The 26,773-nt window shown below is 36.3% G+C and overlaps 1 long non-coding RNA gene across 1 annotated transcript in view; it reads right to left on the bottom strand.

Annotated features, from left to right (window-relative positions):
* Positions 1 to 11,879: 11,879 nt before the first annotated feature.
* Positions 11,880 to 26,773, bottom strand: part of LOC131511645 (uncharacterized) — a 31,039-nt gene continuing 16,145 nt past the window's right edge. The window contains exons 3-4 of the long non-coding RNA XR_009261646.1: positions 12,454 to 12,627; positions 11,880 to 11,992 (exon numbers count right to left, since the gene is read on the bottom strand). This is a non-coding gene — a long non-coding RNA (uncharacterized LOC131511645). The remainder of the gene's footprint in view (positions 11,993 to 12,453; positions 12,628 to 26,773) is intronic.

Raw genomic sequence — 26,773 nt, 5'->3', positions numbered from 1 at the left:
TGTTGAATTCGATTTGCTAGTATCTTATTGAGAATTTTTGCATCCATATTCATCAGGGATATTGGCCTGTGGTTCTCTTTTTTTACTGGGTCTCTGTCTGGTTTAGGAATCAAAGTAATACTGGCTTCATAGAATGAGTCTGGAAGTTTTCCTTCCCTTTCTATTTCTTGGAATAGCTTGAGAAGGATAGGTATTATCTCTGCTTTAAACGTCTGGTAGAACTCCCCTGGGAAGCCATCTGGTCCTGGACTCTTATTTGTTGGGAGATTTTTGATAACCGATTCAATTTCTTCGCTGGTTATGGGTCTGTTCAAGCTTTCTATTTCCTCCTGATTGAGTTTTGGAAGAGTGTGGGTGTTTAGGAATTTGTCCATTTCTTCAAGGTTGTCCAATTTGTTGGCATATAATTTTTCATAGTATTCCCTGATAATTGTTTGTATCTCTGAGGGATTGGTTGTAATAATTCCCTTTTCATTCATGATTTTATCTATTTGGGTCATCTCCCTTTTCTTTTTGAGAAGCCTGGCTAGAGGTTTGTCAATTTTGTTTATTTTTTCAAAAAACCAACTCTTGGTTTCGTTGATCTGCTCTACAGTTTTTTTAGATTCTATATTGTTTATTTCTGCTCTGATCTTTATGATTTCTCTTCTTCTGCTGGGTTTAGGCTGCCTTTGCTGTTCTGCTTCTAGTTCCTTTAGGTGTGCTGTTAGATTTTGTATTTGGGATTTTTCTTGTTTCTTGAGATAGGCCTGGATTGCAATGTATTTCCCTCTCAGGACTGCCTTCGCTGCGTCCCAAAGCGTTTGGATTGTTGTATTTTCATTTTCGTTTGTTTCCATATATTTTTTAATTTCTTCTCTAATTGCCTGGTTGACCCACTCATTCGTTAGTAGGGTGTTCTTTAACCTCCATGCTTTTGGAGGTTTTCCAGACTTTTTCCTGTGGTTGATTTCAAGCTTCATAGCATTGTGGTCTGAAAGTATGCATGGTATAATTTCAATTCTTGTAAACTTATGAAGGGCTGTTTTGTGACCCAGTATATGATCTATCTTGGAGAATGTTCCATGTGCACTCGAGAAGAAAGTATATTCTGTTGCTTTGGGATGCAGAGTTCTAAATATATCTGTCAAGTCCATCTGATCCAATGTATCATTCAGGGCCCTTGTTTCTTTATTGACCGTGTGTCTAGATGATCTATCCATTTCTGTAAGTGGGGTGTTAAAGTCCCCTGCAATGACCACATTCTTATCAATAAGGTTGCTTATGTTTATGAGTAACTGTTTTATATATCTGGGGGCTCCGGTATTTGGCGCATAGACATTTATAATTGTTAGCTCTTCCTGATGGATAGACCCTGTAATTATTATATAATGCCCTTCTTCATCTCTTGTTACAGCCTTTAATTTAAAGTCTAGTTTGTCTGATATAAGTATGGCTACTCCAGCTTTCTTTTGGCTTCCAGTAGCATGATAAATAGTTCTCCATCCCCTCACTCTCAATCTAAAGGTGTCCTCAGATCTAAAATGAGTCTCTTGTAGACAGCAAATAGATGGGTCTTGTTTTTTTATCCATTCTGATACCCTATGTCTTTTGGTTGGCGCATTTAATCCATTTACATTCAGTGTTATTATAGAAAGATACGGGTTTAGAGTCATTGTGATGTCTGTATGTTTTATGCTTGTAGTGATGTCTCTGGTACTTTGTCTCACAGGATCCCCCTTAGGATCTCTTGTAGGGCTGGTTTCGTGGTGACAAATTCCTTCAGTTTTTGTTTGTTTGGGAAGACCTTTATCTCTCCTTCTATTCTAAATGACAGACTTGCTGGATAAAGGATTCTCGGCTGCATATTTTTTCTGTTTAGCACACTGAAGATATCGTGCCAAGCCTTTCTGGCCTGCCAAGTTTCAAAGGAGAGATCAGTCACGAGTCTTATAGGTCTCCCTTTATATGTGAGGGCACGTTTATCCCTTGCTGCTTTCAGAATTTTCTCTTTATCCTTGTATTTTGCCAGTTTCACTATGATATGTCGTGCAGAAGATCGATTCAAGTTACGTCTGAAGGGAGTTCTCTGTGCCTCTTGGATTTCAATGCCTTTTTCCTTCCCCAGTTCAGGGAAGTTCTCAGCTATAATTTCTTCAAGTACCCCTTCAGCACCTTTCCCTCTCTCTTCCTCCTCTGGGATACCAATTATGCGTATATTATTTCTTTTTAGTGTATCACTTAGTTCTCTAATTTTCCCCTCATACTCCTGGATTTTTTTATCTCTCTTTCTTTCAGCTTCCTCTTTCTCCATAACTTTATCTTCTAGTTCACCTATTCTCTCCTCTGCCTCTTCAATCCGAGCCGTGGTGGTTTCCATTTTGTTTTGCATTTCGTTTAAAGCGTTTTTCAGCTCCTCGTGACTGTTCCTTAGTCCCTTGATCTCTGTAGCAAGAGATTCTCTGCTGTCCTGTATACTGTTTTCAAGCCCAGCGATTAATTTTATGACTATTATTCTAAATTCACTTTCTGTTATATTATTTAAATCCTTTTTGATCAGTTCATTAGCTGTTGTTATTTCCTGGAGATTCTTCTGAGGGGAATTCTTCCGTTTGGTCATTTTGGACAGTCCCTGGAGTGGTGAGGACCCGCAGGGCACTTCCCCCGTGCTGTGGTGTTTAACTGGAGTTGGTGGGCGGGGCCGCAGTCCGACCTGATGTCTGCCCCCAGCCCACCGCTGGGGCCACAGTCAGACTGGTGTGTGCCTTCTCTTCCCCTCTCCTAGGGGCGGGATTCACTGTGGGGTGGTGTGGCCCGTCTGGTCTACTTGCACACTGCCAGGCTTGTGGTGCTGGGGAGCTGGCGTATTAGCTGGGGTGGGTAGGCAAGGTGCACGGGGGCGGGAGGGGCAGGCTTAGCTCGCTTCTCCTTAGGTGATCCACTTCAGGAGGGGCCCTGTGGCAGCGGGAGGGAGTCAGATCCGCTGCCGGAGGTTTGGCTCCGCAGAAGCACAGAGTTGGGTGTTTGCGTGGAGCGAGCAAGTTCCCTGGCAGGAACTGGTTCTCTTTGGGATTTTGGCTGGGGGATGGGCGGGGGAGATGGCGCCGGCGAGCGCCTTTGTTCCCCGCCAAGCTGAGCTCTGCCTTCCGGGGGCTCAGCAGCTCTCCCTCCCTTTGTCCTCCAGCCTTCCCGCTTTCTGAGCAGAGCTGTTAACTTCTGACCTCCCAGACGCTAAGTCGCGCTTGCTGTGGGAACACAGTCCGTCCGGCCCCTCCGCTTTTGCCAGCCCGACTCGGGGGCTCTACTTGGCCGGCGAGCCGCCCCTCCGCCCCGGCTCCCTCCCGCCAGTCCGTGGAGCGCGCACCGCCTCGCCGCCCTTCCTACCCTCTTCCGTGGGCCTCTCGTCTGCGCTTGGCTCCGGAGACTCCGTTCTGCTAATCCTCTGGCGGTTTTCTGGGTTCTTTAGGCAGGTGTAGGTGGAATCTAAGTGATCAGCAGGACGCGCGGTGAGCCCAGCGTCCTCCTACGCCGCCATCTTCCGGAACTCCTCCGACCCTTACTTTCAAGAACATGGTTTTAATACCTTTTTTTCTTTAATATCTATGATTCCCCTGTCTTATCTTTGTGTACACACTAATATTTTTTCCATATAATATGCAAATGTTTATGGTTCTTTGTATACCAAATAATTCTCTACAAGATCTCAGCTCTTTTGAATATCATGTTATGAAACTTGGAGTCTTGTTCAAATCCTATACAAAATGTTGATTATTTCCACATTTTTTTGTTGTGGCTTCAATGTCTGCTTTCAAAACCTCTGCAGTGCCATTTCCCGCATGTCCACTGTCCAGTGGCCAGTCTAGGACCTGGGGCATGCCTCACCTACAGTCAGTTCTCAAAGCTTTGTGTATGCTATTAAGTGTGATGTCCATGCATGTGCAGTTCAGGAGTGAACCCGGGGATTCATACAGTTTTGTGGGATTGTTTCCCTGAGCTCACTCCTTTCTACTATCTCTCCAATCCTCTGCAGTTCCCAGAAGCCCTCTCTTCCTGATTCTTTGGCTGTAAAGCTGGAGTTTTGGTTCCATGGCTCTGCTATGTACTTCCCATTATTATAGATGCCAGCAGGGCAAAGTGGTAAAAAGAACAGAGGGGGAAAAAAGGCAGAGGGGATTTTCCCTATGCTCTTGCAACCACTGGACCTCCCGAAGAGGTTTGTACATTCAAGTTTTACACATTTGCCCAACTATCACTGCTGTTTTCACTACTGCCACTGTGGGGGTGACCTGGAGGGGGGTGGTGGTGGGGATAGGATGGAAGAAAGGAACTGAAAAACAAAATTAAAGGCATAAAATTACTCTTTTGACACATAGGAGCCCACTTTCCCAACCCTCATAAAGTAAATAGAGAGACTCTGTTGGAGCTCTTTCTGTCTGTACTTGATGTGCTGTGTTGGGTTTCAGGCTACAATTCATTCAGGGTAGGAAATCAAAAAGAGAAATAACATTTATTTTTCAGTTCTCAGCCATCCCATGCCTTCTGTCCAGAAATGTTGGTTGCATTCATTTGCTAAAACAAGGGTAGAGGATGCTTATTCCATCTTGACAAGAAAAGTATTTCTACTTTTGAAAAATAATTTTAAAAATTTAATTGTGGAAAGAAACCTTACAGTTTATCGTATTAACCATTTTTAAGTGTACAGTTTGATAGTGTTAAGCATATTCACTTTGTTGTTTAATAGATCCCCAGAACTTTCTCATCTTGCAAAACTAACATTCTCTGCCCATTGAACAACACCTCATTTCTCCCTTCCCTCCAGTCACCATTCTGCTTTTTGTTTCTATGTTTGACTCCTTTAGGTACTTCACCCAACTGGAATCACAGTATAGGTCTTTTTGTAACCGGTTCCTTTCATTGAACACATTCTCTTCAAAGTTTACCCATGTTTCAGCACATGACAGAAATTCCTTCTTTTAAGGCTGAGTAATATTCCAATATATATACATATATATATATATATATATATATATATATATATATATATATGTCACATTTTTGTTCAGTTCATCCACTGATAGAAGTTGCATTGCTTTCACCTCTTGGCTATTGTGAACAATGCTATTATGAACATGTTATGAACATGGGTATGCTAATCACTTTGAGACTCTGCCTTCAGTTTTTTGGATACACATACCCACAAGTGAGATTACTGTATCACATGGTAATTCTAATTTTTTGAGAAATCCCAATACTGTTATCCATAGTTGTACCATTTTACATTTCCACTAACAATGCACAAGACTTCTAACTTCTCCTTATCACCAAAACCTTTTAACTTTTTTATATAGTAGCCATTCTAACGGCGATGAGCTCATGTGGCTTTGATTTGCATTTTTCTAATAATGATGTTGAACATCTTTTCAGGTGCTTGTTACCCATTTATATATCATCTTTGGAGAAATGTCCACTCAATCTGCTGACCAGTTTTTAATTGGAGTTATTTATTTTTTGTTGAGTTGTAGGAGTTCTTTATTCTGATCAGTTTCTTAGAAGATATATAACTTATAAATATTTTCTCCCATTCCATATGCAGACCTCCATTTTCTTTTAGCTTCCAGTATCACTATTGATCAAGAGGTCTGCCCTCTTGATCCTTTGTATGAAACCTTTTCCGCCCACCTCTGAAAACCCTTAGGATGTTCTCTTTTCTCTCAGTTATTCAAAATTTCATAATGTAAATTGGCATGTATGTATTCTACTCCATTTTTATGACCCATTTTCATTTAGAAAGAGGTCTTTCCTTCAGTTCTTGGAAAAATACTTCAATTCACTCAATAAAGATTTCTTCCTTTCAATTTTTGGTTTCTCTGTCTCCTTTTGTTCTAATATCTAGGCTTATTTGAGAACCTATTCTATCAGTTAAGTTGATATTTGACATTACTGTTATTTGAACTTATATACTTTTAGTTGTACATTTATAATATTCCAGATTCCTCTTATCCCTGTTTTTTTAACTATTGAATTAGAAATTTCATTCTTTAATTCTTGTTATTGTTCTGAAATTTGTACATTTCTGTATCTTTCATTGTGATTTAGCCTTAAGGTCTTATTTTCTATATCTCTGTGAATGTTAGAACCCCAGATCGACTCTCTTTAGTCTATATTCACTATCTAACACTTTGTGGCTACCTAATGCTTACTGCTATCCTTTGACTTTGATCCATTTGTGACCCAAAGAACATTTGTTAGTGGGTCTGTTTGTCTGTATTTATCCAGCATTTCTATTTCTACCAAGTAGGGTCATATTGCAGAGTTCAATCTGTTATGTTGCTTTACAGAGTAGTCTACCCATAGCAATTGTCATCAAATATAAAAATATGTTCACACATACATGTAGGTATTTTTTTTTTAATTTTTTAAAATATTTATTGTTGAGAGAGAGACAGACAGACAGAGCACACATGGGGGAGGAGCAGAAAGAGAGAGCCACAGAATCTGAAGCAGCCTCCAGGCTCTGTCAGCACAGAGCCCCACGCAGGGCTTGAACCCATAAACCATGAGATCATGACCTAAGACAAAGTTGGAGGCTTAACCAAATGAACCACACATTTGCTTTTTTTGTTTGTTTGTTTTTGCTTTTTGTGTTTTTGCTGCTTTTTAAAAAAATTTTGCACTGGTGTAGGTATTTGAAGTTATCCAGTGAAATAAAACAAGTGCATGGTTTTATGATTCCACATAATATAATTTTTGTTAGCACTAACCTTATAAAGAGAGCTAGGTTATTTTGTCTAAACCAAATAATCCTTTACAAATGACACCTTTCAAAGCCTCTGTAGTTGTAGAGAGAACGCTCTCTAACCATCTCAGCTCAGTTTGATAAGGAATATTGCAAACAGCAGTGTATTATAATCCCTAATAAGAAACCCTTGTATTTGTTGCAGGGAATGAGATATGGAAGTACCTACCAGACCTTCTGAACTTTGAACAAAGTTAGAAAGCCTGGCAACAGTTTATCCCACTAAACAATGTGTTGGCTGACTTAGAAAACAACTTCTATATTTGAACCGTGGCTTGCATCCCTCTAAGTTAGCCATAGCAAATGTTCTTCATTATTTTAAAAGGTAGAGAGTAGGAGGGGGAGTAAAATATGGGCCTCAAGCATTTTTCCTCCAAAAATAAAAATAAAAAGAGAAAGGGAAGGAAGACGCCTAAAACAATATTACGCTGCATTCTGCACTTTGTCGTTCAATGCTTTACAATTGCCTAATTGTTCATCAGCGTCACTAAAGAAATGCCTTTTATTTTCTCCAGGCACTTAGAGATGACTAAGTGTCACTTAGTCAATTGGGAGAACAAAGAAGTCAATTTATGGATCACATTTTCTCTGTTTCGTTGTTCTTGAAAATAATTCACTTTATTGGTTTAGTGTTCTGGAAAGGTGAGGGATTGACAGGCTTGAAGTACAGAAATATCATCCCAGAGATTCAGGCTGCACACACACATTTCTATTTGAAACTAGAGGTGAAAAGGTAAGAGTTTTTTAGTCTCTTCATGTAACAAACTACTCTAAAAATTAAACAATACTAAAAACTTCTGACTTCCTTCATGCACATTTCACCTGAAAATAGTTACCCGTCTGCATTTTTCTTTCCACACCAATCCTATTAATTAAGCTAGCCCTCAATCATCTCTTTGGTACATATAGAAAGTAGTTATTTAGCATTACAACATAAAAAGCTTAAAATACCATTTCTGTAATTTTCCTCTACTTAAAAGGAGTATTACTCTGCAGAAGTTGGGAAAATATGTACCATGGAAAGAAGAAAATAAAAATTATCCATAATTTCATACCAGAGAAAATCACCATTAACATTTTTATATAATCTTGTCATAATTTTCCTATATTCATGTTAACAAATTGTAATCCTATGAATATATTATAACTTCATTTTTTTTATTTGTGAACATTTATAAGAGATCAAATATTCCCCTAAAATGATTCCTAAATTATTGCCCATAAATGAACACATCTAGTTTATTAAGCCATTCCCTTTCTATTGGACAGCCAATTTACACTATGTATGACCACAAATAACATTGAAATGAGTATCATTGAACATGTCTCTGTAAGTATCTCTATCTTCTTAGATTAACTTGTTTGTAGTGGATTACCAAAAGATACTGAAATTTTTAAGGTTTATACACAGTATATGGCCAAATCACCTTTTCCAAATTTACTACCCTCAAAGTAGAGTTAGTTTTACTTTATATTCATATCTTTGAATGATGAAATTAACACCATAACTACCATTGGACAATGGACTGCCTTAACTCAGGCTCCAGCTATTGGATTTTTCTATTAGCTTATATATAAAACTAAATTTACTATGGAAGAAGGTATACTCCTTTATTTTTATTCTTGTACTTTTCCAGCATAATCTTAGAAAGAAAATAAACTTACTTTTATACTTTTAATTATCTTTTAATCTTGTATACCGGTAAGCCTCTGAAATAACTCATTGCTATTTCAATCACTTCAGTGTAAATTCATGCCTTAGAAATATGGAATGTATTCACATAACTACATGTTTCCTTATCTTTTAAGAAAGGTGTCTAATTATGGAATATGTCATTATGCTCTTTAAAAAAAAACATATGCTATCCTTTTCAAATTAAACTAAAAACTTTTGAGGGTCTGGTGAGAGAAAAATTTAGAGAAAAAGTTAGAGAAAAAAACTGGAAGAAAGATGCACAGATGTTTGCTATTCCCTTTTAATCACTTTTTCCCAGAAATTGTTCCTTTCACCAGAATTTACTAAATATGGGAATAAAACTGCTGCAGAGTACAATCTATATCCACAAATGAAATTATCTAGTTATATTCAATCTATTCTGTATTTTTGAATGGCAAGTGCATTTTCCATATGCATAGTGAGCATTGAAATGCACTACAGCCACAAATTGCGATTAGAAAAGCTGCTTGTTTAGCAGTTTCAAAGGGAGGCAACATGACAATCAAACATGGAAAGCAGATGGAAAATTTATTTTAGGACATGTAGCAATAATACAGAAATTAGGGAGCAATTAAAACATGAAAAAAAATCAGTTTAGCTGAGAAAGTGAATCCAAAGTTATTTCAGTTCACTTCCCAATTATGCTTGTTCTTAAACGAAGATTTGAATTAGGAAGAATGAAATCTGAATGTTCTTTCAGCAAATAAGGTACAACTGAGAATGACATGTAGTGATTGTTCAAAACAATCTTAACCAGAGCAATTACTCAATACTAGCATTTATTTTTAGATGGTAATTCCCCATATTTAGACTGTTGGCTAGATATCAGCAGTGCCAGAAACTCATTGTATTCAGCTTTGTATACTTTTTAATTATTTTTTTAAATTAAAATTTCAGTTTTAAGTACATTGCATAACGTTTAAGTAGACTGCATAATAGTAAAGACCCGATGAGTGATTTTCTCATACCTCTTGTGCCAAACACATCAGGAGAAATTAACGTGACCTTTGAAAATAAATCCTTCTGTAAGTCACCACTATTGGACTTGGCGGGAACATGCCAAGGCACAAGGATACCTTTGTAGGAATATTTGCAGTTCTACATGTAATGAACTATAGCATTAGGTAGAAGTTAATTCCACACACTTACCCAGAATTCTCGTGCTGCAGTGCTGGAGATTGACACAGAAGGCAGCAGACAAATCCTGAGGAGACGGGGCTGGTGGAAAAGCCTTGGGTTTGCCAGGGTCTCTGGTTGGATTCCCCGGAAGTAGATCCTAACCCGAGGATTCAGGTGTAAGTGGTTTAATAGGAAAGTGCTTCCAGGAGAAATCAATACAGGAGTGCAGGATCCAAGACAAGGAAGAGGTTGAAGCTAATCAGGCGCTATTTCAGGCAAAGGCCCTGGAAGGTGGTGTCAGCCTGATCCAAAGAGAAGTTTGGAGTGTTAGTTATGCCTTAGTTTATCCCAGTTACATAAATGTACCTCAGAGAAGACATAACTTGCTTAAATTAAGTTGTCACCAAATAGCTGACAGGTCTCCTCAAGAGTTAATAAAATATTGAGTAAATAACATCAGATTCCACTTCTGATGCATCGGACGTTCAACCTCTTTGAGAAGCCTGTGCTATTGGGTCTTTGCATAATTGCCAACCCAACACCATGACTACTCAATTTGAGCTTCTACAGTGGAAAAGACAGTGGTTCAGATTGGTTCAGATTGTTTTTATTTTTAGTCAAACATGATTTGTATTTATTGAAAAAAATTAAACAGGTATATAATGATCTGATGAAAATCCTCCCTTTGATTTCCCCACCTTAACCCACAGGTATGATCATTATTAATTATTTAGTATGTACCTCTTTTAGACCATTGACTGAAGTTGTATCTGTAACTGTTTAGTGAAATACCCAGATCATTCCTGATTCTGTCATCGCTTTAAAAAAGTATATGAATAAAGGGCAAGTTTCTCTGTCCTCCTTCTCTTCAGATGCAACTTCTAGAAATAATTGGTTTGGTATTCATTTTCCCTATTTTCCAACTTTATACATATATATCTGATATATATATGTATTTGTATAGATATGGTTTTAGAAAAATATGTTTATTGCTCAATGCAATGCTTTTTCTGGTTAAAAATATAATATGCACAAATTTCCAAATCTATATATATATATATGTCAATTATCACATTCTGTTTAATTCTTGTATAATTTGCACTTTATATGACACATCATAATTTATTCACCCATTCTGTCTTACTGTACATTAGATTATTTCTATGCATTGCTTCAGAAATAATACTGAAATAAACACCTTTTTACTGATATTATACTATTGCTTTGGGGGAATATATTCCCCCAAACAGGACTTCATGTCAAGTGTGTTTATTTTTTTATTTAATATATATCATCATTACAGCAGTTTTCAAAAATAATGAAAAGTCTCTAAAACACAGATTTTACAAAAAAAAAATATATATATATATAACTTAGTGGGAGGGAATATTATATATTTTATAAAACAATGCAGAACAATATATGTTAAAGATGAAAGAAATCTTTGAATTGTTTTAACAATCTTTCACAAAATCCCCAAACATTTTTTATATGATACGATAAAGCCATTGCATGACGTGCATGGCCTCATCTCACGTAAGAGAAAAAAATCTCTCAGCCAAAAAGAACCTTTAAAATAATGTCTTTATTTGTCTCTCATTATACCTCATGCAAGAATACACGTTCCATAGCGGTACTCATTTAAGTTCTCCTTTTTCTCCCTTTTTTTTATTCGCACATTCAAGATGTTTCTGTGTTTCATTTTTAATGACTATTAAAAACCTCTACTTTAATTCTAATCTGGATGCTACTGTCTCCACTTTCCTTTTCTTCTTGGGTCCTCATTTCAAATAAAAGCATAGGCAAAAGGAAAAAAGAAAAGAAGAGAAACTAAGTGGGAAAGCTAGAATTCTCTTAAAAGGGAGGTGACAGAAAAGCAGATAGACCTTCCTACCTATCTTTTTGTTTATTAGGCAGAAATTTCTTAAAAGGTTTGAGGTTATTTTAAACAAATATATGCAACACAATAAAATGAGGCCAAATATAAAAGTGAAACCTATAATGCACACCACAGATTTCTATAGGATAATTACATTGTAGTCTAGAATTTGGCTTTGACCTTCTTCATAACAGAAGAGTGAAGTTTTGGGTTCTGTTGAGGGTATACAAAGCAGAAAAGCACATCACTCCCAGCCTTAAAATAATAAAAACATTCAGATACTCAATAGAATCACAACTACTTTTGAACCCACAACTACTTTTGAAGTTAAGGTCTCAGGGTAACTAACCTGAAATCTAAGGAAACACAGGAACCTTCAAGGAAAGACAAGATATGAGCACTTACTGTCTTAACACCACACAGTCCAGTAAGAATGATTTAGCCAAAAATTTCAACCAATTGGTAGAGGCCAAATATGGGCTAATGTGAGGATAGTGAACATCTAGAAGAACAGACACAGGGAGGATTCATACTTACTCACCAAGTCTTCTCCAAAGACCTCACCAGGTATACATAAAAACTGGAGCAAACTTTTTAGAATTAATAATTAATATTTCATGCAAGCTGTTTCAATAGATAGAAAAAATCCCATTTTATTAAATGAACACTACCTTAATACAAAACAGAATTGTAACCGTAAAAGAAAATAAAATGCGTGCTAATTCCACTTAAAAAAAATACATAAAATCCTGAATTGAAATGTTGTATAACCTAATTCTACAGCATATTTTTAAAATAAAACAATCGTAGTTGATTAATAGTTATCTCAGAATAGAGTGGGTGGGGAATGGGACTAGGCAGCAGGGATAAAGGGAACAAAAAGTAAAACAAAATAAATGAAATAGAAGCAGGGTCATAAATGGACTGATGATGATAGTAAGCTTTTTTATTTATTCCATGTACCTGAGTTTTAATTAAAACGAAGATAGACCAGAGCAAGGAGCAGTTATGGGACATCACATGAAATGTTCATTTTTTGGAGATGGACATCACCCTAGGAGAGCTAGTATGGTTTTCTCCCTGCTAGTGTGCATCCTCCCTCCGCCAGCAGGCAATGTCATCTGGTTGGTCTTGTTTCTGTGAACAAAAATTTATAAGGCATTTTATGTCACTACCTAACAAGAATCCTGTGAATTTAAGATTATGTAACCTCTGAGAAGGCAAGACGCACATGGTCAAAACACAAAAAACAAATACACATGGTCCGAATTTCACAATACAGAACAGTGAAAATTAGAAAGTAAAAAATAATAATAACATCACCTAGATATAGAAGAAGTATTAGGCACATATCATTATGACATCTCTTTAGTCACATCTCTAGACGGAGGATAGAGAAATGTAGAAATAAGAGAAACAATTTCATAAACAGAAATGCACTGCACATGTCACTCTAAAATAAAGTATTAAATTAGTTTTATTTAAATGCAACAAAAGAAAAAGGAAATGAAGTGACACTGGAATAACTGCTAACTTCACATAAACATTTCTTCACCAGGGGTGCCTGGGTGGCGCAGTCGGTTAAGCGACCGACTTCAGCCAGGTCACGATCTCGCGGTCCGTGAGTTCGAGCCCCGCCTCAGGCTCTGCGCTGATGGCTCGGAGCCTGGAGCCTGTTTCCGATTCTGTGTCTCCCTCTCTCTCTGCCCCTCCCCCGTTCATGCTATGTCTCTCTCCGTCCCAAAAATAAATAAAAAAAGTTGAAAAAAAATTAAAAAAAAAAACAAATCAAAAACATTTCCTCACCACAAGATATGTTAGTTTCTAAAATATACCTATAAGGTTGAGGGGGGAGAAAGACTGCAAATTCTTTAGGCATTAAAATAAAATCTTAACTGCATTAAAAATTTCTAGATGCCAATTAACTCCCAGGTATTAAATAAAAGTAATTCACTTGGCACTTGTTTACACCAGAAATTTTTAAAAATATGTCCACAAATTCTTTGACAAAAGATAAAACTAACTCACCTGGAGAATGGGAAAGAGTAACCTCTGAGACTAGGACATGAAGGGTGTTGTGACTTTTATTTTTCTTTCTTCCTTGGACCCCTCATTCTGAGGGAAGCCATATACTATATCATAAAGACACTCAAACAGTTCTAGGGAGACATCTACTTCGTGAGCCACTGGGGCTCCTTGGGAACATTAGCTAGGGACTGAGTCCTTTGCCAGTAGCCATTGGTGATCCTCCAGCTGCCCCTCCAGCCCCAATAAAGCTTTCTCAGGACTCAGTCCTAACCAACATCTTGACTCATGAGAAACACTGAATCAGAACCATCTCACTAAACCATCCCCAAATTCCTAACCCACAGAAACTATGACTTACAAAGGTATGTAGCAATAGATAGCTAAAACAGCCTTTTATTCCTAAATTATAAAAATTTTGATTCAATTACTCAGTGCTCAAAAAGAATCAAATCTTGCCATTTGCCACAATGTTCATGGAACCAGAGTATATCATGCTAAGTGAAATAAGTCAGTCAGAGAAAGACAAATAGTATACACTTTCACTCATATGTGGAATTTAATAAATAAAACAGATGAACATAGGGAAAGGGAAGGAAAATTAGGTAGAAACAGAGAAGGAGGCAAACCATAAGACACTCTTAACTATAGAAAACAAACTGAGGGTTGCTGGAGGGAAGTGTGTGGGGGGAGGGGCTAAATGGGTGATGGGCATTAAGGAGGGCACTTCTTGGAAGGAGCACTGGGTGTTATATGTAAGTGATGAGTCACTGGATTCTACTCCTGAAACGAATACTACACTGTATGTTAACCAACTTGAATTTAAATACATAAATTAAAAAAAATTATTATATCTTCAACACTGGATTTTGTTTTTTCATTTGTCTTTTCCAGAAGAGTTAAATATTTGTTTTGACCTTTAAATCAAATGATAATTTAGCCAAGCATAAAATTCACGGGTCATACGTCCTTTCCCTCACACCTGTGTAGGAGTTGATAGTCCATTTTCTGGCACTGAACATTTAATTAGCTTCCTTAGTACAGTTTTTCCATTTAACCACTAAGTAATTTGGTTCTAAGTTTTTTTTATATAAAGTTTGTTTAAATTTTTTTTAGATGTATAGAAAAACTTTGAAGGTCAAAGACACTTCCCATATACTCTGTACTCATTTTCCTCTGTTACTAACATCTCACATTACATTGGTTAGAAGACTTAAATATTTCCAAAATGAGAGGAGTGATTCTGACTAGAGATTAAATGTGGGATTATGATAATATATAGATTTTGAAGCTCTCACCATGGATAAGGCTGCCTAGGCAGTAAATTTACAAGGACAATCTAGGGGAAAACCTTAAGGAAACCCAATGCTTAATGGCTAGATAGAGGGGGGAATGAGACTACAAAGTAAATAGAGAGAAAATAATGGCCAAAAATATAGGAAAAACCATGAAAGTATAGTATTACATAAGCCAGTGCTAGAGTATTTCTTGAAAGGAGTAGTTGGGGTTATCAAATGCTATAGAAAGATCAAGAAAAATAAGTGTCTCTTAGATACATGATGTAAAGGTCCCTCTTTAAATATGAAACAAAATTCACCAAGTATGGCCATATTGCAGTTTTTCAAAAGAAGGGTGACATGCTGGGGAATTCTAATAAAGATAATGCAATATCTTTTAAGATTTTTAATTACAATTTTCAGTTGAATGTAAGGCAAAATTACAATCATGGAAAGGAGTCTATACCTAGAGTAGTGACTTCAGGTTCTGCATTTACAATTATAGTATACATGCCTTAACCTGTGTTTGAGGAATATTTCAGAATGTGGATATCTCCTAATCAACTGTGATTAGACCAAGGGTAGATCTTTGATATTACACAGCCCAGTCAGAGTCCTTTCTCAAGTCCAAATTAGAATTGAGAGTAAGAGAGGAGTGTCAACTTCTTTGTGAGATTGTAATCATAACAAAAGAACTTGAAGACCATTTTGTCTCCAGTGTGGTTTGTATAGGCCAGAAAGCCATCTTCTCTGAAAGAGGACACTTGTTCCGATCTCTGTCTCTCATTGATTTAATTCTCTCCCTGTGTGTGTATGTTTTATTTGCCACTGTAATATCCAGAAACTACCTGTTTTTCAATGTGTACTTCAGCTCCAGAATTTCCAGGCTATATCACTATTCATAATTTCCAGTTCCTTTTTTAAATTTTTTTTAACATTTATTCATTTTTTGAGAGACATAGAGAGAGCACAAGCAGGGGTAGGGCGGAGAGAGAGGGAAACACAGAATCTGAAGCAGGCTCCAGGCTCTGAGCTGTCAGCACAGAGCCCGATGTGGGGCTCGAGCCCACGAACCGCGAGATCATGACCTGAGCCGAAGTCGGACGCTTAACCGACTGAGCCACCCAGGAACCCCATAATTTCCAGTTCTTAATTTACATTTGAAAATTATGTTTGTAATTCTAAGGGCATAGTAAATATAGTTATTTTACAATCGGTGACCAGTAATTTCATTGCCTAGTGTGCCTGTGGATCTATTTCATTGTCTATTGTGTTGCTTGTTGCTTATGTTGTCTTTTCCCCTCATCTTTGGCTGTGTGCTTAATGTTTTTGAAAAAAAATTGCAGAAACAATTTGAAGGCTGAAATGAAGTTATCTTCCTTCAGAAAGAATTTCCAATTACTTTTGTCAGGCATCTTGGGACACAAGCAAAACAGGTGATCTTAAGTTAATTTCAAGATTTGAGGTTTTCTGTGGAAACCAGATACCTTAGAGCTTGTTCAGTGCTTGAAAGGATTGCATTACTTTCTATTGGTCCCTACTCCTAAGGCGTGGGTGACCCTTAGGGGTTGTTTACCAGGGCTACCCTCCTTTGCTAAGCCTTGGGCTCAGCTTTTGTTGCTCTAGATCAAAGAAATCGTCAAAGATACTGCTCAACTCCTCAAAGTTCTTTCTAGATCTGAAAATGTCCCCTGCACAGAAGGAACTCCAAAGATCTTTGGATTTCTATGTTCTCCTGGATATTGACATGGTTACTCCTATCATTTTGAACTCCAATATTTCTTTTGGTTGATGATCATGTTTTGTGGGCCCAGAAATTTATATGATTTGTGGACCCATCTTTTGGAAAAGGACACAAAATCAGACACAGAGTCTTGAAAGGAAGCATACAAGTGAAAAACCCTGGAACCTAAGCTTCATGGTAAATCCTCCTCTGCTAGGCTTCACTTGGTGGTTTGGTCCAAATTACCTGGTCACCAATTACTACAAGTTCAAGGCACTTTCCTGGATCCTTAAAGGAATGTACGCTATTCAGTGTGGTGAGTACATCATGAAGAGGAGCAGAGCTAACAGATCAGAACATCTCTCTCTTTTCACATGCATCTGCTCTTTGAATGGAATGGCAGTAAGAATCAACCCCATTATTTAGATAGTTATTTATATCTCACTCTCACTCTTTTTTCCTCATATAAGTAAGCATATTTGAATCTGCAGAAGCTAAATTTGCATGTGATGCAACTCCATTATTATCTGTAATTTTTCTTTCGAGGGCTTCTTTAACACAAAAGCTGCTTCAAAGTGCATGTTCTAATTTCAGATGAATGCATATTTTTAGCTATTTTTTTATTGTTCATCACAAACTTTATCACACTATTGCTAGTATTATAATCTGCATGGTTTATGTTTTTTGGAATTTTTGAGATTATGCTGAGACCAAACAGTTAACTTTTTAATGTTTTGTGTATGCTCTAAAAGAACGTATATTTTCTGTTATTGGTAAGAAATCCTCTATAAATCAACTTGATTAAAGCTATCAAATGTGTTACTAAAATTCTCTGTACCTTCTTTATTTTTTGTCTATTTTATTTGTTGATATCCACATAAAATGCCTAATGGCTGTGTACACATCAATTCTTAATGTGTTCATGTTTTGTCCCTTCTGTTATAATGCAGAAAATGGTAGCTGGTGGACCAGAAATTCCAAATAATCTGTGAAACAAGGTAAAAAAAAAATAGGATCTAACTGGAGAATTTAAAACGTCTGAAACACACGCAGAGGTGTACATTTCCTGCCATGACATAGTAACAGGGTTTGGATTTAGATTTCCATAGGAAATAATTACAAAACTGGATTAAATTTCTAAAAGAACTGTATTAAGACATTGGCCAATAGGCGGCTTAGGACCATTAAGGTAAAGAAAATGGGAAAACTCTACAATTGCCTGGCTTTCTGCCTGGAGGCACATCTGCTTTGCAAACTGTGAAACTGGGAGAGCAGAATGTTGCTCTTGTTGAAGTGATGACCCAGAGACTGGAGTTCAGGGAGGCTAAGGTAGCCAGGGGTTGCAGGCTACAGTTGTGGAGAAGGGGAGATAAGCAGAAAAGGAGCTTCAAAATTCAGCACGAGAATTCTCTTGAATCTTTGCTGAATACTCAACTATGTATGCAAGGGCAAAGAGGGGGCGGGGGCTTTAAGCTGAACACTTTCCAGAGCGCACAGAGATGTGAGAGCCTGTGATGTTCACTCAGGGAATTTGGTAAAAACCTCAGAAGAACCATGTAAGACTAAACTATCCCTACAGTAAAGGAGAGCAAAATTTTCAGCCCACCCCAACAAGTATTGAAAATGCCAGGGAAACCACAAGTAAAATCTAAAGCCCAGCAAGATAGCAGAATACAAGGTCAATGTACAAAACCATTTTTATGTGTATATACTGGCAAATAAATGATTACAAATTAAAATTTTTAAATACCATTGAAGCTAGCATTAAAATCATGGATTATTTAGAGATAAACTTCACATAATATATCCAGATGTGAGACCTAGGTATTGAAAAATCACAAAGATTGTTGTGAGAAATTAAAGGAGATTTTAATAAATGGAGATATCTACTATGTTCATTCATCAGAATACTCAATATTAAGAGTCAATTCTTCTTAAATTCATCTGTAGATTCAATGCCATTTGAATTAAATCCAAGCAAGGTTTTTGGGTTAAAATAGAAAAGATTGATAATACCAAATCAAGGATATGGAGCAACTGGAATGCACATCATTGGTGGAAATACAAAGTGATATAGCTAACATATTAATCTTCTCTTGCTGCGTAATGAATTACCATCAGCAGCAGCTTAAAAAACACATTTAGTATTAATTCATGGTCTTTACAGAGCAGAAATAGGGAGGTCCTCTGCTTAGGGTCTCACAAAATTTCCATTAAAGTGTGGCCAGGGCTAGGTTCTCATTTGAGGCTTGGGGTCCTTTTCCACCTCCCTCGGGTTTTTTGGCAGAATTAATTTGATGGTGGAATTCATGGAAGCTCACTTGAATGAGCAAGGGCAACAGCAACTCTAAAGTGATTTCAGCACAGATTTGTATGCAAGGTAATGTGTTGACAAGAATGATATCTACTCACATTTGCCACATTTAACTGGTTAGGGGCCAGTCACAGAGTTTGCACACACTCAAGGCATGGAGTTATAAAAAGTATGAACACCAAGAGACAGCAATCATGAGGGTTAACATAAATTCTCTTCCATAGTCAGGCTGAAAGGTAAGTCTACACTATAACCCCACTACCACTTCTAATCATATTTGCCAGAGAAAAATTAATGCGTATGTCTGCATAAAGATCTGTATGCGAATGTTCATAGAAAATATATTTATAATAGCCCCAAACTGGAAACAATTCTAATGTCTAGTCACTGGTGAAATTATGAGGTATATACAATGGAATGTTTTTCAGTACTAACAGGGAATAAGCCACTGACACATGCAACAACATGAATGAACCTCAAACATCTGTGCTAAGTAAGTGAAGCCATACACAAAGACTACATTCTATTTAAATGAAATTATAAAGAATTTTATGTAGAACAAGAAAAACATAATATGTCACAGTGCCAGCAAGCAGGCTTATGGTTGCCTGGTACCAGGCATGAGGGGTAGAGATTGACCAGAAAGGAGTAATTTGGGATAGTAATGATATCCTGTATCTGCTTTGCAGTGGTAGCTTTCTGCACGTACATAATGTCAAATATACGCCTGGCACTTGGCATACCCTTTTCAATGTCATATCCCATCCCTCCTGGGCAGGAAGTAGAGCATGTGAAGAAATGAGATGTCCATCTCACTGCTGAGATCAAGGATGATAACATGAGTTCATAGTACACTCAAAAAAAAAAAAAACAAAAACAAAAACAAAAAAACCTCAACATTCATATGCCTGACTATATGGAAACTGGAGTAAAGGAAATAAATGTGGGGTTTATTTCTGGATAGGAAGTCTCTGAGGGTGGATAGTGCAGGGGGTGAGAACATATTTACTCTGGCTACTCAGAGAATTCAAATTGGTACAGAGCAAAATAAAAACAGAGATATACTAGACGCATTGAAAATGAGAAGACGGTTAAATGAAAAAGAAGAAATAGGTGAGCTGTGGGTACAGGGGAAAGAAAGGTACAGGCATGCCATGGGTGATGACAAGGTTCAAATCTATAGAAACAGAATTGAGATACTTAGAGTAAGCATGCCAAATCCATAATTTTGGAAGATACATGAAGTGGAAGTTCAATCTGCCGACCTTTAAGTGAAGTAATTAAATATTTGAAATAAGATTAAAGAATAGACGGGAAGCCTGTAAGTTATGGCCGTGAAGATGGGATGGTCATGATGCAAACAGATACGGGGGACTTCAACAGATGTATCACAGGAGTGAAGTAACCAGAGGACAGTAACTGTTCACTATTCTGAAAATATTCTTATCAAAACACCAATCTCTCCCAAAATATGCAAGGTCAGAAATCACCTTAGGAAATGAGACTGTGGGCTGCCACAATAGCACCTACACATGTATTGAGCCACAGGTTAAATCAAGCCATCAATGAATTTAGGTGCCACGAGAGCCGATATTGTTTTGGCTGATTCTTGCATATACAGAGTGATGTGAAAGATTCATTTGAACAGGATTTTCTCTGCCACTGGCCCTTTTAGTAAACTGTTTATCAACCTAATTTATCAAGTTAATTTCAACGAACTAGATGCCAGTCAGAGCCCTTAAAAAGAGAAAGCAGTAAAAGGAATTTTGAAATGTTGGGATAAAGCAAAATCAAGAGCTGAATGTAGTCAGCATCTCTATAATCATGATGTAGGGTTCATACAAACCAAGCAATTTCAGGCAGAGAAGACCCAGTTGTCTATGTATGAGCTTCCCATCTTATGTATAACAAAACTATAATGTTCAGTAAGCAGTTAAGCTCCCTGAATTGATTTAAAATATTTTCCCGTGTGGAGACAGAACATTTTTTAGGAAAAAAAAAAAGTCTACCAAATGATCTTACTAAAGCATGGTACATATCTAACTTTGGTGGACTTGCTCATAATGCCGGCAATGCTTACTAAGGAGTCAAGCAGGAAAGAAATGTTGCTTTCGATTAACCTCAACCAAAACCTAAAGGTTGTTTGTTACTGTAGGCGAGATTATAGAGCAGAGAGATTGATTCCCCATGATAAATAGAGATCTGTAAAATAGTATTGATGTTTTATTTTATTTTTCTATTACAGATGTTCTTGATGATGGTGTTATAAAAAGGATAGCATGATCATATCTAACATAAGCAGAAATGTCAATGTGTAGCCATGGAAACAGCCTGGCAAGCCAGTGGTAACCTACCCTTCATGTGGATTATTTTTCTTCTAAATGACTCCTTGGACAACAAATGTATAAACGTACAACTATCAAAAATATAAAAATCAGACATGTGTAGATTGAAAACAGTGCTACCCCAAATTCACAACTCAACTCAAATGCCTCAGGTCACAAATTCATGCCTCCAGGGATAGTATAAAAGAACAAACCATCTTGGCAAGAACTCCTGGCAGATGGATAACTGGGACCTGCTTGGAAGAAGCAGTTCTACCTGGCTCCAGAGGTTCATTACTTCAGGGGGATGTCAGCCCAGAACGACACACTTTCTGATTTTCCAAGGAAATTAGGTTTGTATGTAAAATCATGTAATTTTTAATCTTGTCGGCTTATTTTAATTTTAAAGCATTTATAGACCAAACAAGTTTTATGTGTTTATGTTTTTCAGGGAGAAGCCAGTCTCTGGCCCAATTTTATATCTGGGCCAATGGACTATCAATTTCATCTGATTGATTTACTGATTGAGATTTAGTTGCATCCATATATTCATTTACTTTCTTTGGATTCATTATATAAAGCCCAACGGGTGGCTTCAAAAGAGAGACTCAGAATTTTTAGATAATCGGCAAATGAGCTGAACTTTATCTCTTTATGGAACCTTTAGAACTTTAAATAGGTAATTTAGGATTTAATTTTGTTCACAGAGTAAACAATGGAGTGAATTATGAAACTGGACATTGTGAATCCATCATTTAAACCAGTTAACTTAGTCTCAAAAGCATCTGATTATTTCATGTGGAACACACTATTTTGGTTTTCTGTAGAACCTAGTTCACTGAATATAAACTACTCTTGCTCTACATAGGTACAAGATAAAGGTCTGAAGAGACCGTGGCCTAGGGCAGTTTGGATTTGGTTTACAAATATTTTAAAGATGTCAGAAATACCCCAGAGTTGTGCAAGGGCCAGAGATTAAGAGATTCAATCTAAGAAAAGAAAAAAGAAATCCCACTAATGATATGAGGAATTGGACAAAGGATGACATTAATGATACCCACTTATATTTTGCTCTGACAGTTCATTTGAGATGTGTGTGTGTGTGTGTGTGTGTGTGTAATGTATTTATTTGAAAATAGAAATATCTTTCTGAAGGAAGGCTTAGTTTTTTTATGACCAAAGCATAGCTAATGCAGCTTAAATAAGCAATGATTGGTGTTGGTAAAAACGTGTTTGAATTTTAATTAGAAAGTTGGAAAATTCTGATGTTTAAAAGAAAAATATGAATTTACCAACATAAGGACTTCTTCCAGAACTTCAAATTGGGGTTCTTATATTGAAAACAATAATTATTACTGTCATCGTTATTATTATTAACCAATGAAGTATTTTGTCTGCAAATGTTTCTATTGGGATTAAGTTACATGAAGAAATGTTTTTTAGAGAAAGATCTGGTACCAGTTAATTAACTATGTGCTCTGATTTTTTAAAAATAATCTTTATGGAGATAGAGAAGCTTAATAAAAGGCAACTGTTACTGATTAACCTAAATATTCTTTCTTAGTAGAAGTTTTAAATTTAGGATTCTTTAATTAGAAGCTAAGAAATTACCGGTCTACCTTCTGAACAATATATTCTTAAATCAGTAGAAGAAAAAGAATTGCATGATATCAAAAGCAAGTGTACTATCAGTATCCATTAATTTTTATTCTGTACTTTGGAACAGATATGAAATTAAAAATTAATAAATTAAAGGAAAGGAGTTGCCAATAAACAAATAATGGAAGGTCATGGCTTCCAAAATTTCACCAACTTTATTCTAAATATTTGATATGCCAATTGCATCATTTCCCAAGACAGTTCTGAAACTTAGGGGAATTTTAAGGAGACATTGATTAGAATTAACATATACATATAATATCACTTATAGAAAATCCATGTGGATGTTGATAAATGTACACTTATGAGGATTACTTTCATGGAAAGCCAATGAGCAACTATGAAAGAAAGGAAATTATTTGAAAGCATGAAAGCCATACTTAGGCAACCATAAAGCACCACAAAGAAATCTCTTTCTTTCTAAATGCCTTCTAGGAAAACAGTGTCCAGGAATTAGATCCGATCTTCTTTCCCTGCCCTGGCTTTCTTGAGGTCTAACTAACAGACAAAAAAACTGCACACACATTTAAGGCATACAATTTTATGAGTTTAGACACATGCATACACTTGTGATACCATCACCACAATCAAGATAATAACCATTGGATCTAGTGTTTGTAGCATCTTTGATAAGGATAGGCAGCTTTGTAGAAAAGCTTAAGTTGCTTTAAATATTTTTATGTCTTAAGAGTATTGGAAAATTTATTACATTATGTGAGGGAGATCAGAGTGACCAGAGTGAAGATGCGACAATTATTAGGAAAATATTGGAAATGATAAATACTCTTCAGTCAGTGGCAAGTGCAGTGAAGAACATTGACCTCTTATTTGTGAAGTTTGCAAAGTATGTTCCAGAAAACAAAGAGAAAATCAAAAGCAAACAAAAATACCTATCAGATGTATTCCAGCATTTTTAGCCATCTCCATTCTTACTTATTAAAAAAAGTGAAAAGTGGAGAATATCCTTGACAATGGAAAGCATTTTATGCCTGACATGCATTGTATCACTTAAATATTATGAATCCTGTCAATGCCTGTAATCAGTTCTCACATACATACGTGAGGATTCACATCATTTCATGATTAGAACACTACATATTAGCATGCATTTCGGAAAACATTATTGCATTTGGGCTCCAAAAGTGAAAATCCTTGGAATTTGAAACTGCATATGCCAAAATCATCTTGGTCAAAAGATTCACAATATCCATTGTGAAATATATAAAATATATTTAATATAAAATAATCTCCATTTCAAATAAAGCAGATACATATCAATATTAAGAAAGCAAAGAGCTGAGCCTAATGTTGGAGATCTCCCACTGACACGTCACTCCCTAGTAAGATATAACCACTGAAGGATGATCACATGAGACTTAACAAAGGGCCACATATGGCCCTGGGTTTAGTTATTAATGTACTGAATTATGTTTTTATTCTAACTGTTTCTTCTTTACTCTTCTATGCTTAAGGGATATGCTCATATAAATGACTGCAAGATAAATAAAGCTGACAAACACAAGTGACTGTATCTTTTGGCATTAAGATAATTATAGATCATTACATGGTAGGAATAGTCAATAGCCCCAAAGTAATATGATTAAATAAAGCACTTTAAAACTGTAATTCACCTAGCCTTTTTAATATTTTACTATTTCTTCTTTGTTGCTCCAAAGCTATGAATTTTAAGATTTATTTGTCACTACTCTCTATATTTTCTGCTGTACACACTATTTGTGGGCTATGGCAACCAATCCCCTTGGGCTTGCTTTTGCTTTAATTTGCATAAACACAGGCATCATATGAATATTCAGTGAGTGGCTTTGCATTAAGTAAGTGCCCTTAATCAGCTTTTCAGTTCAGTTTTATTGGTTGCACGCACAGTCAGTTATTTCATCCAGAAAATCTGAAGGCCCTACAAACTAACCAGGTAAGGATTGTAATTCCTTGATGCATTTAATGAAAGAATATTATCATTTGATTACATAGGTTCTGGAGAATGCTAAAAGCATGGTGGGGTTTTTTTTCCCTGTGTTTTTTTCTTCCCTTGGTGGTCAGGTGGGTGCATGATTCTCTAATTTGCATAAACATCAGATCTATGAATAATTCATCAGGGTTATTTTAAACACTAGGCTTCTACTTTGGATGGCACTAGGGTACCGCCATTTGATTGGCTGAATGCTGTTTTCATCACCAGCAGAATTCCTATAACATGAAAGCACCTAAAGGGGCTGAATTGAATATACAGTATTTGTTTTTTGAAAAATGTCTGTTATCTTTTCAAAGCAAATTGTGCTCTTCTTTCCCTCCCTAACATTAGAACTTGTAGCTTTTCATGATAAATACATTACGAGCTCAAATGTGGCTACCGTTTGTAGACTTGACCGGTATCTATGATTTCTGGAGAATGGGGTAGCAGCTGTATTCTTCTAAACATGCATAAACATGAGCGACATGTAAATAAGAAACTGTCACATGCATATGGAGCCCTGAACAGCTCCATCGCTAGGATCCATCTATTTCTCTTTATCAGAATATTCTCTGAATAGATAACTTTGAGGCTCTTTTATCAATTTTAAAATGCCATGGACAATTATGGCACTGTATATGCATATAGTAAGCATATATGATCTGACAAATTATTTCTTGTGTAATATTTAATTTATAGTTTCCTCTCAGCCCACCTACAGATTTTTAAATTTAGTAGTTCCTTGCCATACGATAGTGACAGGAAAACTGTTAATTAAGAATGACCAGCTAATTAATTAAGATATTAGGGTGTAACTCACTCCCACGATTTACTAAAAATAAATTATGCCTTTACGCTTGTGGAGATGAGGAACACGCAGGTTTACACCATTCTTTGTTAGTTACTTGAACATTAGTCATTTGCATTTCTGGTCTCAGAGTCCTCACTGACAAGATTCTCACTGTAAGCATTTGTGATCTTGAAACATTACAGAAATAGGGGATTGGGGGATGGTATAAATTGAATTTACTCTTTGGCACATTCCATTTTTGTTTTCCTACTTCATACAGGAATGTATCACAAATAAGATGTTGAACAATTACTGTTATGAAAGGTATAGTGAATGACATGTATAACCAGTCTGTGTAATCAACTAAAAAGTACTTCAAGTTCATTGTATTTTCTATATATTATATGGATAAAAATACCAAAGGCATCCTTAGCAACTAACAAAAAAGGCTGAAAATTTCTCAGTATTTCATAGGTTTGCCACATAATTTTTTAAGTTTACTCTAAATCAATATTACACTGTATTATTTTTCAGTCTTTTTATAAACAGTATTCAAATATGAGGCTTCATATGATGCTGAAGCTGAAGAAAAATGAAAACCTTTTCATTTCCTTTTCTAGCTCTCTATAAAGCTAATGATAGTGTTGGACTAGTTTCCATTTCCCTTTATTTGAATTATTTGTAGTTAGATGAGAGTCTTTCTTTCTTTTCTCTCTCTCTCTCTTCCTTCCTTCTTTCCTTCCTTCACTCCCTGCTTCCTTCCCTTCTTCTTTCCTCCCTCTCTTCCTTCCTTTTTTTCTCTCCCTTCCTCCCGCCCTTTCTCTTTCTTTCCTTCTCTATATCTTTAGAATCAATACACTAAAAAAATATTTTTGAGATAATATTCCTTCAATCAGAATCAACTTTCATAAGCAAATTTGACATATTTATTATTTTACCTGTTGACAAAATACTTTATAATAAATGATATGGAAAAAGGAATTCAAAACAAAAATTGTTTAAAATGAGATAAAATTGCAAATATCTCTCAGAATTCCATGTACTTATATTAGCAATTTTGTTTTACATTTAATTATAAATAATATTAATCTCACATCTACAGTGTGCTATATTTAATTAAATCTTGCAGGATTCAGTATGGATGCTGTTTATTTAATTATCAGCCATTAAATGTTTACAGCTATAATAAAGAGCAAGCAATC

The sequence above is a fragment of the Neofelis nebulosa genome, chromosome 1 (genome assembly GCF_028018385.1).
Source record: "Neofelis nebulosa isolate mNeoNeb1 chromosome 1, mNeoNeb1.pri, whole genome shotgun sequence".
Taxonomy (NCBI): domain Eukaryota; kingdom Metazoa; phylum Chordata; class Mammalia; order Carnivora; family Felidae; genus Neofelis; species Neofelis nebulosa.
This window is presented reverse-complemented; position numbering and strand designations above follow the sequence as displayed.